We start from the raw sequence: 13,657 nt of genomic DNA on the forward strand, positions 1-13,657 counted from the left end.
ATTGACTAGTGATTATAATTTGCAATCTCTTATAGCTCAATATCGTTGCAAGAATCTACAATATCACCATACATTATGAAATCCCTAGCCCTACGCCATTTTATACAAGCTTTTGTCACTTACAAAGTTAGGGCTAGAATAAGTCATCAAATAGAAAAATAGCAATGACAGGGAGTGCACCTAGGGTGTTGCCCCAAGACCCTATAGGGGCAATGCCCCCAAACCCTTGCACAAATAATATGGGGAGAAATTGTGCCAAATAAACCTCTAAGTCTTATTAGGATTCACATTCCAACACTACTCTGATGATGATAAGAGACATATGGGAGGAGCAATGAGGTTAGTAAACTAAGGTAATAGAAGCAAAAGGTGAACACCTAGAAGGCATGGAAATAGGAATGATAGAAAGTGGGGTACTATCATTTAGAGATATGACAGAGAAGTTCCTAGAAGTACTAATTGTCATAACATGAGCTACCCTAGAGACAAAAAAAGAGAAAAGGAGTTTTATATGGGAACATTAGTAAAGGCAACAAAGTCATTGTTGAAATTTATGCAAAGAAGATGTTATGAGGAATTCAACATATTTTTATAAAAGAGTAAAAAAGGAGGGAGAGATGGAGGAATGGTGGAAATCCTAGGTAGTACAAACATACAAGGGACAACCACCCCTCACAACTTTATTAGCACAAATGGACGAAAAATTTAGGGGTAAGTGCACCAAGTTGTGGTGCCAAAAAGATGACACCCATTTTATTTTTTCTAACTTTGAATAGCATGTACGCACTATAGCGTGCATGTGCTATGGCTTGGGTATCCCAATCCATAGCGGGTAGCACTTTTTAAAACCCCAAAATATTATAAATGGGTTGCAAACCTACAGCCCATTCATTTTTTCATCATTTTGCAACTTCCTCTCCTCACAGCGTGTACATGAATTCAACAAATTGAAGATTTTCACCACCTGCCTCATCAAGATGCCTCCTCCTCGTCGAAGTTCAAGATCACGATCACGCTGTATGTTGTCTAGCCTTCTTTTTGCATTGTTTTATATTTTTTGTATTGTTTTGTAGGTTTTTTCAATTTTTCTTTAAATTTTTTTATTTATTTAGATTGCAATTGGTTTCTTATCAGGAAATGTGAATAATGAACCTGAGAATCCCCAACAAGATCAAAACCAAAACCCTCAACAAGATCCAAATCAAAACCCTCAACAAGATGAGAATCAAAACCCTCCACAACAAGAACAATAAATTTTGCAACCTACACTGATTGGAAGACCTCCTCCTGGCCCACAAGACAACATAATAAATGAAATAGAAAGAGAAAAAAATGAATTAGAAGCACTAATTGGTAGGTTGAAAGCTTGTGGAAAAACCAATCCAATGAGAGCTCAATTGGCATTCTCCCTTGAGTCCATTATGACCCATGTAGCTTCTGTTAGTGGTCAATTGGATATTTGGTGGGTTAAGAGGGATGAACAAAAAAGATATTATACAAACAAATTATCATATCAAGATGTAACAAAAAAAGATATACCAAAAGGTAGCATTTGTGCATTGTTTAGAAAGCCTGGTGAACAAAATACTATTAGAGAGACAACTAAATGGTTCCCCATCCATTGGTGCATACACAATGGTATTAGAAATAATTTTTGGGATAGATGGTGGATGGTTTTTGATGCCCCTCCCTACAATAATCATGAGGTCCCAATGTATTTCTTAAGGAAATTGTATTGTGAGTTTGTCCTTGGGGAGATCCCCAATTATTTTGATATATTAGAATCTCAAGATAGACGTGGGGGTTCATCATTTGAGAGGCCAAGGGCACGTCGTGAACCTAATGTAGTTAGGGTACCTATGGTCAAGCCACGGGGTGAGCATGTGAATATTCTTTTAGTTGTGAAGGAACATGTAGAGGCCAGCACTCTAGGGACTATTAATGCTTTGACATAGACCCTCATTCATTGCACGAGTCCATTTGTTGAGGAGGATCCTTTTGTGTGTCGCGGTCACATGTGCACATCATGCAAATCCTTATGCACATTTCATAGTCATGCTGGAGATAGTGCAGATGATGGGCTAGTCACTGATTAATTCCTAAATGAGACATTTTGCATTGACACACAAGTAAATTACAATTATAATAAATTAATTTGATCACATTTCATATGTATAGTGAATGACTAATTAATTAGCATGTATTGACGTTGTTCAAAATTCAGGGTCAGATTGTTGGCGGCCCTAGTAGCAATCCCCCGGCCCCATTTTTTGTCCCATCGATGAGTCTAGAGGTATGTATCAATTTAATCATTTAAATTAATACATATATTTATTAAGTAATCATATGAAGGATTGACAAAAAAATGTATGCATGTGCATCAGTTCTCTACAAGATCGTCGACATTCACTAGGGACTCTGAGCCTAGACGTGATACGAACTTCAGAGGTACATTTGTTTCATGTTAATTTAATTCATTTGATTATACTTGTTTCATGTTTCATGTTTCATGTTACATGTAACGTGTATTGTATGACATGCAGCTCTTGACATCTAAGACTCCTCATCTTCGATAGTCCATCAATCATGGAGTGGCTACAACTATGGCTAGTTCACAACCATTGACTGAGGTATGAAATAATTTCCTTGGTTTTACTTGTTGTTTATAATAGTTAGTATGAAAATTTCTAATGTTATATATAAGTAATTATATTGAATGAATTGTTGTAGGGTCTTGTTACACCTGATCATCCACGAGCCTTTGAGGTGGACTTGCAGAGTGACTATTTGATGGCAGTAAGAAAGTAATTAATTTTGTGCATACATATATTTGATTTCAATGTATAATAATTATTGATTCATATCTATTTTTTTTGTATCAGCTCGAGTTAGAGAAGAGCCTCAACAAGAGGACGAGCAAGCATGTGAGGAAGACCTCATCATCTCCATCATCTGCCTCCACACAATGACCAAAGAGCTCTAGAGATTTGTTTCCTTCCCCTCGTGAGAAGGAGAAGATATAGTTGATAGACACACATGTATACGCATCAGCAAACATATATGTTGGATTTTATGTCAGTGGACATATTCGATATACATTTGATGTATATATGACATTTTATATTTGATGTATGACATTTATTTGATGCATGACATTATTAGACTTATGACTTTATTGGCTAATATATGATATGTTTGTTCATATACAAAATTATTTGTTATCATAATATATTATGTGCTTTTTAATGTATGACATTATTGGTTATCATTTTATATTATATGTTTCTTCATGTATGACATTATTGGTTATCATAATATATTATATGTTCCTTCAGGTATGACATTATTGGTTAACATCATATATTATATGTTCGTTCATGTATGACATTATTGGTTATCATAATATATTATATGTTTGTTCATGTATGAAATTATTGGTTATCATAATATATTATAAGGTTGCATGGGTACTTGTACCCATATCCCTGGTACTCATATCAACCTACCCAAGTACCTGGTACACATATCCCAAGTATTGGGTACTCGATGGAGAGCATCATAGCTAAGGACCTTGGCTGAGATTTCAAAAAAAAATTGGTTTTTTTGTTTGTGTATCAAGTTGTTATTTATCAAGCTTAATTCAATACCAAATCAGTTCAAAACTTTGATAAAATATTGAGTAACAATAAACTTTATCACTATTCAAGCATAAGTTTATCATTTCCAATATGTCATCATCATATGATTTATGATCTTGTTCATGTTCAAAGTTTTCCTTCTCTGTTATTTGTTTATCAAGCTTAATTCAATACCTAATCAGTTTGAAACTTTGATACAATATTGATCAACAATAAACTTTATCAGTGTTAAAGCGAGAAATTTACCATTTGCAATATGTCATTGTCATATGATTTATGATCTTCTTGTTCATGTTTAAAGCCTACCTTCTATGTTATGCATCTAAACATTTATCATAAATTATTATTACAAGCATATAACAAATCTAAAACTGAAAACAATACATTACATTTGCAAACTTTATCACTGTTCTTGATTTGAAAAATTATTGTCATGACTCATAAATTTAGGTTTTCTATAAATATAAAAGTATAATTAAAAATAAATTTTGACATACCCAAGTACCCCCATCCCCTATTATAAAAAATAGTTGTACTCGTACTCATACCCATACTTGTACCCTAAGTACCCCAATTACCCTCATCCCCGTGCAACCTTGTATATTATATGTGGATCTTGGTGTTTTCTCTACACCTATGTGGTCTATAGGATCTCTTTCTACTTATAACATCCCCTGACTTTTCACAACCTCCTCACCAGGTTAACTGATCCAAACATGCACCATCACTCTCTTACTCTTCTAGGAACAGTATCCCCCCAAAGGTTTTATAGGTCTACTAGGGTACCATAGCACTCCCTATTCCAACCAAGGTTTCCATGATGTCCTAAGGTTTTATTGGAACACTTGTACTATGCTTGAATGGATAACAACAATGGGTTTGTACCCGATTTCAAGATTTCTTCACAAAAGGGCTACAAGGAAAGCCCTTAATTAAGCCTCCACCAGGATTTCTAGGGCCAATAGCTTATTTGTCTTAGAGTTTCAACACCTTTTTCCTTAATAAAAATTGATACATATGACCCATGCTCAAGGAGTTTTAGGGTCTCAGGGTGTGTATAGGTCGTACAACAAAAAAATAAAAATTGAGGGTTTGGTAGGGTTTTTTTGGCTGTCTGTTATACCCACTTTTAAGACACCTTCCACGCTTCATAAATACTCCTCCTCCACAATTTAGAACCTCCTCATACCCCTCTTCAATCCCTCAGAAGGGAAATTCTTCATTCTTCAAGCTTTTCTCTCGAAAGGTCTTTCTTTGTTGATAGTCCCTAGTCGAGCATTGCCTAGCTTGCCTAGGGCTTGGTCAAAGAATTATTTGCACTCACTTTCAATGCCTTTGCTTGCATAATATAATGTATTAGGTTCTATAGCCATGAAATCCAAAAGAACATGGAATTTCCACGGTGGAGACAAGACTTATAGCCCTTTCATGATATAAAACTCCAAAACTGGCAGCAGACAGGTATCTTTGAAGAAATTTACAAAACCTTTCAAAACTTGGTCACAAACTATAACTAATGCATGGAAAATGGGAAAAAAACAATAAGATAACTACAACATGCAAAAAAATAATAATAGCCATGTGATTTTCCTCCAAACAAGATTAAAAACTAGTAAAATATGTGTTAAAATAGTCACAGTCTGCTACATACATTCCAACAGTACGGATTCATACAAGAAATGAGTTGCCAACCCTTGATTAGGGTTCCTCCAAGCATAAATAGGTTGCTCCTTGGGTTAGAGATAGGTGTTAGGGATTTTTCAAAGCTTCTTTACAAAGTGCATGAAAATATTAATACCTATGTTGGAACGCAATATTGGTTTTCACAAAAAGAAAGAAGATATTCTTAGTCAGTTAAATATTCTTACTTGGTAGTCTAGGAGAACTCGAGAAGATTAGCATAGAGCTAGTAGAGTTCTTAGAGAGGAAGAAGATATAGATGATGTTCTTAGACAACTACAACAAAAAAGACAAAGACAAAATCGAATAACCTCAAAAAACCAAAAATCCCAAATATCTTAGTCTATGAATCATTTTTGGGAAATTTGGAGTTTGTATTCTCTAGACAATATAGTAGATCTCAAAAAAGGGAAGGTATCCCTAATTGTATATTTCAATAATTACAAGACCTTAACTTTTCACCAAACCTTATAGGTTCTAGGAGAAAAGAAAAAAGTAGACCTTCATCTCCTTTGAAGTAAACCCAGTCAACTCCCACCCTACTATTTGAAAAACTTAAACATTACATGGTTCAAATCTTCCCCCTAAAGTCACTATCTCAACTCTAATTGCTGCAATGGTTCAACCATGGGGAGCTTCTACCTCTTAAGTGCTAATCTAAACAACCTATCCAAAGGAGCTAAAGAAATCTTACCCAAGTTTAATGGTAATTTTTATCGAGAGATGGTTGAAAATATAGGAAATCCTTAAATGTTTTTCAACTCTATAAATTGTCATCTTGAATATAAGTTTGATGTAAAAAAATAGGGCAATATCTTGGTAACGTCAAAAAATCCTTCATGCACTATTCCAACAACAAACCAACAGATCCTTAAGATTCATGGCAATACATCATGCCCAAAGTGGCTAAACAAAGATAAACATCATTTTCATCAAACCTTTGGTTCAAAATTTTCAAAGTTCAATGACTCCAAAATCTCATTTGCTAAAAAAATCCATACTTTTGTAAGTCATCCAAAAGTTAAAAAATCCCCCCTATGAGTATCTTAGATCGAACCCTAACAAATTGGATAAGTTGATTGAATATGTCATAGGTCATCAATTTGTGCCTAAAGTTGTTGATAAATAATTAACTAATGTTTTATCTTTAGAAATCAATCAAGATTATGCAGATCATTCCTCCATTATTAAATTTGAGGCTAAATTTGGTTCATATGAAAAATATGTCTCATTAAATATGAAGCTCAAACCATTCTATATTTCTATGTTCATACACGACGATAAGATCAATAATTGTATAATTGACTCTAAGGCCTCTAACAACACAATGCCTTGGATGTTTTGAAATCCTTAGATCCACCCCCCTCCCCCCTAACTAAAATCTTTGGTAAATGGTCTTTTATGGATTATAAGAAGGCCCCCCTAGTACAACAAATAAAAAATGCTCAATTTACATTAGCCACTCATCCAAGCAAGACACTAAAGATAACTATTTTGGTTCCTAATATGCTAGTTAGTAATGACATGTTGAGAAAGAGTTTTTGTAGGGACTTAGGAGGAAGAGTTAAATTAGATTGGTCCCAAGATACTATACTAGTGGGTAAGGAAATTGTGACACTCCAACCAAATGGAAAGTCTATGTACATTCCTTTCATTAGAAGACACCTTAGCCCAAATTCTATGCACTAGGTGTTAAATTTCTAACTACATTATTTTAGGAGGGGAAGAGGTTGTTGAATCTAAACTTAATAATAAGGATTTCCTATAGGATATTGAGTTCAATGGTATCTATTCATCCAATAGTATAGGAGTTGGTGTAGTGTTGATATCACCACAAGGTGATAAATTCCCTTATTCTTTTAAACTAGAATAAAAACAACACAAATACAACAATGGAGTATGAAGCCTTGTTGGTAGGAATTGTCGAGCCTTGTTGTTAGGGGAATATTAAATGTGAAAAACCCAAGGTTGAAGAGTAATCAAAATAGTGCATGGGATGAAGTAGAAAGATTTGAGGATTACCTTATTACCATTAAAAAATAACATGTTCAAAATGATGTGTATGATCACCCCTTTACCTTCTATCATGAATCTCCATCATTAGATGAGATGACATATCTAGTTGCCATAGTCAAAGATCATTGCCCTATGGTAATTAGTGACCCTTAGGAATGTTTCAGTTCAGCATGCCCAAGAACATTCAAGCACTAAACAAGATGGGATGAGATTAGGGCTAGTGTTTACCTAGCCAACCGGAGCTAACGGAATAGACAGTTCGATCCCACAATGAAAGGTGAAAAAGATTTGGCAATTGGCAACTTTGTACTAGCCAACACTACAAGTTTTAGCATCACCTGAGATGGCATTACAAAATCAAAATGGAGTAAGATCTCCAAAAATTAAGAGAGCTTACTGTAGGTCTCCACAACACAGTCTTATAGGACCTAGAATCGCATCCATACCTCGCACGAGCTCCGAGATATGCCTCGTCAAAGATCATTGCCCTATGGCATTTAGTGACCCTTAGGGATGTTTTGGTTTGGCATGCCTGAGAATGTTCGAGTGCTTAATGGGACAAGATGAGCTTGACGGTAGGGTTTACCTGGCCACCTAGAGCTAACAGAATAGACAGTTCGATCCCATGATGAACAATGAGGGAGATTTGGTAGCACTATGAGTTTCAGCATCACCCGAGATGGCATCACAAAATAAAAATGAAGTAAGATCCCCAAAAAGTGAGAGAGGTTATTGTAGGTATCTGTAACATGGTCCTATAGGACCTAGAATCAAATTCATACCTTGCACAAGCTCTGAGATATGCCCTGTCAAAAATTGCTGCCCTATGGCATTTAGTGACCCTTAGGGATGTTTCGGTTCAGCGTGCCCGAGAATGTTCGAGCACTCAAAAAGACAGGACGAGCTTGGGGATAGGGTTTACCTAGCTACTTCAAGCTAACAAAATAGATAGTTCAATCCCACAATGAATGGTGAGGGAGATTTGGTAGTTGGCAACTTTGTAGTGACCAATACTACAAGTTTTAGCATCACCCAAGATGGAGTCACAAAATCAAAATGGAGTAAGATCTCTAAAAAGTGAGAGATTTTATTGTAGGTCTCCACAAGATGGTCTTATAGAAACTAGAATTGCATCCATACCTTGCACGAGCTCTGAGATATGCCCCATCAAAGATCACTGCTCTATGGTATTTAGTGACCCTTAGGGACATTTCAGTTCAGCATGCTCGAGAATGTTTGAGCATTCAATAGGATGAGATGATCTTGGGGTTAGGGTTTACCCAACCACCCTGAGCTAACAGAATAGACAATTTGATCCCATGATGAACAGTGAGGGAGATTTGGCAGTTGGCAACTTTGTACTGGCCAACACTACAAGTTTTAGCATCACCCGAGATGGCATTGCAAAATAAAAATGGAGTAAGATCTCCAAAAAGTGAGAGAAATTATTGTAGGTCTTTGTAATATGGTCCTATAGGATGTGGAATTGCATCCATATCTCGCACGAGCTCCAAGATATGCCATGTCAAAGATTGCTGCCCTATGGCATTTAGTGACCCTTAGGGATGTTTCAATTTGGTGTGCCCGAGAACGTTCAAGAACTCAACAAGATGGGATGAGCTTGCCGCTAGGGTTTACCTAGCCACTTGGAGCTAATGAAATAGATGGTTTGATCCCACGACGAACGGTGAGGGAGATTTGGCAGTTGACAACTTTGTATTGGCCAACACTATGAGTTTCAACATCACCCGCGATGGCGTCGCAAAATCAAAACAGAGTAAGATCTCCAAAAAGCAAGAGAAGTTATTGTAGGTCTCTACAAAATAGGCTTATAAGACCTAGAATCACATTCATACCTCGCACGAGCTCAAAGATATGCCCTATCAAAGATCGATGCCCTGTGGCATTTAGTAACCCTTAGGGATGTTTCGGTTCAGCATGCCCGAGAACGTTCGAGCGCTCAGTGGGATGGGATGAGCTTGGGGATAGGGTTTACCTAACCATCCAAAGCTAACAAAATAGATAGTTCAATCCCACAAAAAATGGTGAGGGAGATTTGGTAGTTGGCAACTTTGTACTGGCCAACACTATGAGTTTCAGCATCACCCGAGATGGTGTTGCAAAATTAAAATGGAGTAAGATCTCCAAAAAGAAAGTGAGCTTATTGTAGGTCTCTGCAACATGGTCCTATAGGACCTGGAATTCCATCCATACCTTGCACAAGCTCTGAGATATGCCCCATCAAAGATCACTCCCTATGGCATTTAGTGACCCTTAGGGACGTTTTGGTTTGAGGTGCTTGAGAATGTTCAAGTGCTCAATGGGATGAGACGAGCTTGGGGCTAGGGTTTACCCAGCCACCTAGAGCTAACAGAATAGATAGTTTGATCCCACAACAAATAGTGTGGGAGATTTGACAGTTGGCAACTTTGTACTAGCCAACACTACAAGTTTCAGCATCACCCAAGATGGTGTTGCAAAATTAAAACGAAGTAAGATCTCCAAAAAGTGAGAGAGGTTATTGTAGGTCTCCACAACATGGTCTTATAGGATCTAGAATCACATCCATATCTTGCACGAACTTTGAGATATGCCTTGTCAAAGATCGATGCCCTATGGCATTTAGTGACCCTTAGGGACATTTTAGTTCAGCATGCCCAAGAACGTTCGAGCACTCAACAGGATAGGACAAGCTTGGGGCTAGGTTTTACATAACCACCCAAAGCTAATGGAATAGACAGTTTGATCCCACGATGAATGGTGAGGGAGATTTGGCAGTTGGCAACTTCGTACTAGCCAACACTATGAGTTCCAGCATCACCTGAGATGGCATCACAAAATTGAAATGGGGTAAGATATCCAAAAATTGAGAGAGGTTATTATAGGTATCCACAACATAGTCCTATAAGACCTAGAATTACATCCATACCTCACACAAGCTCTGAGATATGCCTTGTCAAAGATCATTGCCCTATGGCATTTAGTGACCCTTAAGGACATTTCGGTTCGGCGTGCTCGAGAATGTTTGAGCACTCAACAGGATGGGACAATCTTGGGGATAGGGTTTACCTAGCCACCCAAAGCTAACAGAATAGATAGTTTGATTCCATGACCCTTTTCCCACTAAGTTGCAAATTTGAGCAACTTTTACAACTTTCAACAATGCAACTTTGCACAAAAAGTGCAATTTTTACATTTTTCACTTGATTCCACTTCTACAAATTGAAAAAGGTTCAAAAATGCTAAAATAACTTATTTCCAAATGCTCAACCCTTCACCAATTCCCAAACTCCTACCATTCACAAATCAACACACTACAAGAGGTCAAATCCTTCATGGTACTTGACCTAGGGCTTGATTGGAAAAATCATAAAACACATCCTCCAATATTGAAACCCTAGGATCTTAAAAAGGACCCTACTAACTACCATTTTCAAAGTGGGCATGAAATTTCAACCAAGAAAATTTCAGTTAGAGGCTCATTTTTGCTTGTGCACCAAAATGATGTCCTAAAAACCTAGTTTCACTAAAAATGTAATAACTTGAGTTAGAAAACATGTAGAATGATGAGACCAGAAGAAAAAGAAATATGATTCAAATATATATCTCAAAAATCCATCACATTTGGTCTAAAAGTTCATACATTTCATACAGTATTCAAACAACGATAAAAATGACTTGAAAACTAAATTTCTTTCTTTGCAACTTCTTCCAATTCGTATATTAATGCCCTCCAGACCTCACAAATGAGGTATATATATCTCCTGTGTATATTTTAATGGTTAGAACCAATATTTTAATATTTATAACCCTTTTCCCACTAATTTGCAAATTTGAACAACTTTTACAACTTTCAACAATGCAACTTTGCACAAAAAGTGCAATTCTTGCATTTTTCACTTGATTCCACTTCTACAACTTGGAAAAGTTTCCAACATACTTAAAACCAACTAAAAACAACTCATTCCTATGATTTCTTGACCAAAAACATTAAAAATCCTGAATTTACCTAATGAGCAACTTTTTCTTATAAATTGCATAAAGTGCCTTAAGCATACAAAATGGTGTCTTTCTTTGACAACCATGGACTTCTCATCCAAGGGTTGTTTATTCTAGCCTAAGTAGGTAAAAAAAACATGAAAACTAAAATATAAACCAAGTTGCAAGCACCTATTGGTTTATTGGTTTCAAATTTGGTATAACACCTAATTGGAGGTTGATGATTTTTCCTATTAGTATGATGACAACTCTACCATGGTGTTCTATCGTTCCATTAAATTATAGGAAATCTCATGATGTATTTGAAGAGGCCCTTTGATACCTTTGTATGTCTCTATGAACTGTGTAAAAACCACTAGATTGGGATAGTATCTAAGATCATGGATGGAACATTGCATCTACTAATCCTATTTATCATTATGATGGTTTATATTAGCATGTATATCTTCATACTATTGTGTATTTTAGACTTGATGATCCATTTGCCTTGGTGTCCTGCACCAGTTTCCTTCAAGCAAAATGATGTAACCATCCCCTTTCTATTCTAACTATGACTTGGGGATGGATTACTAACATTTATCATATGTAATTATGCATACTAATGTAGGGAACAATAAGAGGATGCAGATGATTGGTGTAGAGTCTACAACCTTAATCCACCAAAACCTTCTTAAGTGCCTAGTAGCACCCAACCCACTGCAAGATGCCAAACAAAGTTTCCAGCCTTTACCCAATGCTAACCTCTATCTCTTCAAATGGACTCCACTTCTCCAAGGTCTTACCCTCTCGCTAGGGTTCTTAGCAAACTTGGGCCAAAATAAGGCTTTAGGGACACTAGCCCTCAACTAGGCCAAATAGGGAAAATTAGGGGAAATGCTTTCAAGGGTTCAAAAAAAGACTTGCTTTTTCATACTTAGTCCTATCCCACTAGAATTTATCCACTTTTAGGGTTCCCACACCACCAATAGACCTATTTCCTAGATCTAGGCCTAGAAATCCTAATATGTCTATTTTTAGTTTTCCAAGATTAACACCCAAACTCCCCAAAAAATGTGGCAAAAAAAATAGCTTTTTGGATACCCATTTCCAGACTCTTGAAGATTTCAAAGACTCGTGGGTTGATCCTACTCTAGCATACACAAACACCAACTAGGTTCACAGTCCTAATAGGCCTAATTATGTTGGCTTTCCAAGGCAAGTGTTAACAGATGGGGTCATAGAATCAGCACAATCACTTGAGACTCTTCCTCACCATGCCAAAAATCCATTCCACCCTTCACTTAGGTCATTACTGCAAGTTTGAGAGGTTTACACCAATTTCTCTTCAAAACTAGGTTGAACACATGATGATGTTCAGCCTAGGGCCTGCAAGAAAAAATAGTAAACCAACTTTTCTGACCCTGAAACTATGCCATATGTAATAATACACCCCTAAATTTCTTCCCACTAAATGGCATCAAGATCCCACTGTTGGATTGCAAGTTAGAGGGCCATAGGTGCAATCTAGTCAATTTATAGGTATACCCAGGCAGCCCTCAGTAAAATGGCAATATCATACACAAATAAATAGATCAAAACCTCAAACCAAATGAAAATTAAAGATACTTTGAATACTTCTCTAATAATATCAAATTTTCACATGTTTCAATCCGTACACGTCCATACAACAGCAAAACACAGGAAAAATGGCAGAAAATCAGGTTTTTATTACTTCAAAAGACATCAAATCCGTACAACCGTCACACACTAAGGCCTGTATGGTCATCTCATACATATATTATTCCATTCTAATGGTTATAACCACATTTAAAATGGTGGTTGTAACGTACACTTGGTTTTTCAACAAAATTGCAAAGTTGTGAGCATTTTTGCAATTTTGCTTTGACAACTTGTGCAATTTTTTACAATTTTTGACATCTTAACTCCTAGACACCTAAAACTTAACCCAATGACCTTAAGGGCCTTTATAACCTTCTAATAAATATTAAAAACCATTTTTCCTTGGAAAATCACCTATCTTGCTCATTTTTTACCCCTTGGTTCAATTTGGCACTCTGGCTTATAATGGCACCTAGAGTCCAATTGACCTTACATCTTGGGTCTTATTACATAATTTTTCAACCTTGTTCCTAATTCATAACTATGATGACACCTATCTATTTTCCTTCATTCCCTGCACCAATGATCATCCAACTAGACAAGTTTGGAGTGCTTGGGTGCATGAAAATGCATTAAATTTGATGCCATAGGTATAGCAGCGGGAGATCTGCTTAAAGGAGGCCATAGTTTTATGTAAAAAAGTCAAATTAATCATCATAAAAATG

The sequence above is a fragment of the Cupressus sempervirens genome, chromosome 11 (genome assembly GCF_028749045.1).
Source record: "Cupressus sempervirens isolate cs-2001-9-10 chromosome 11, ASM2874904v1, whole genome shotgun sequence".
Taxonomy (NCBI): domain Eukaryota; kingdom Viridiplantae; phylum Streptophyta; class Pinopsida; order Cupressales; family Cupressaceae; genus Cupressus; species Cupressus sempervirens.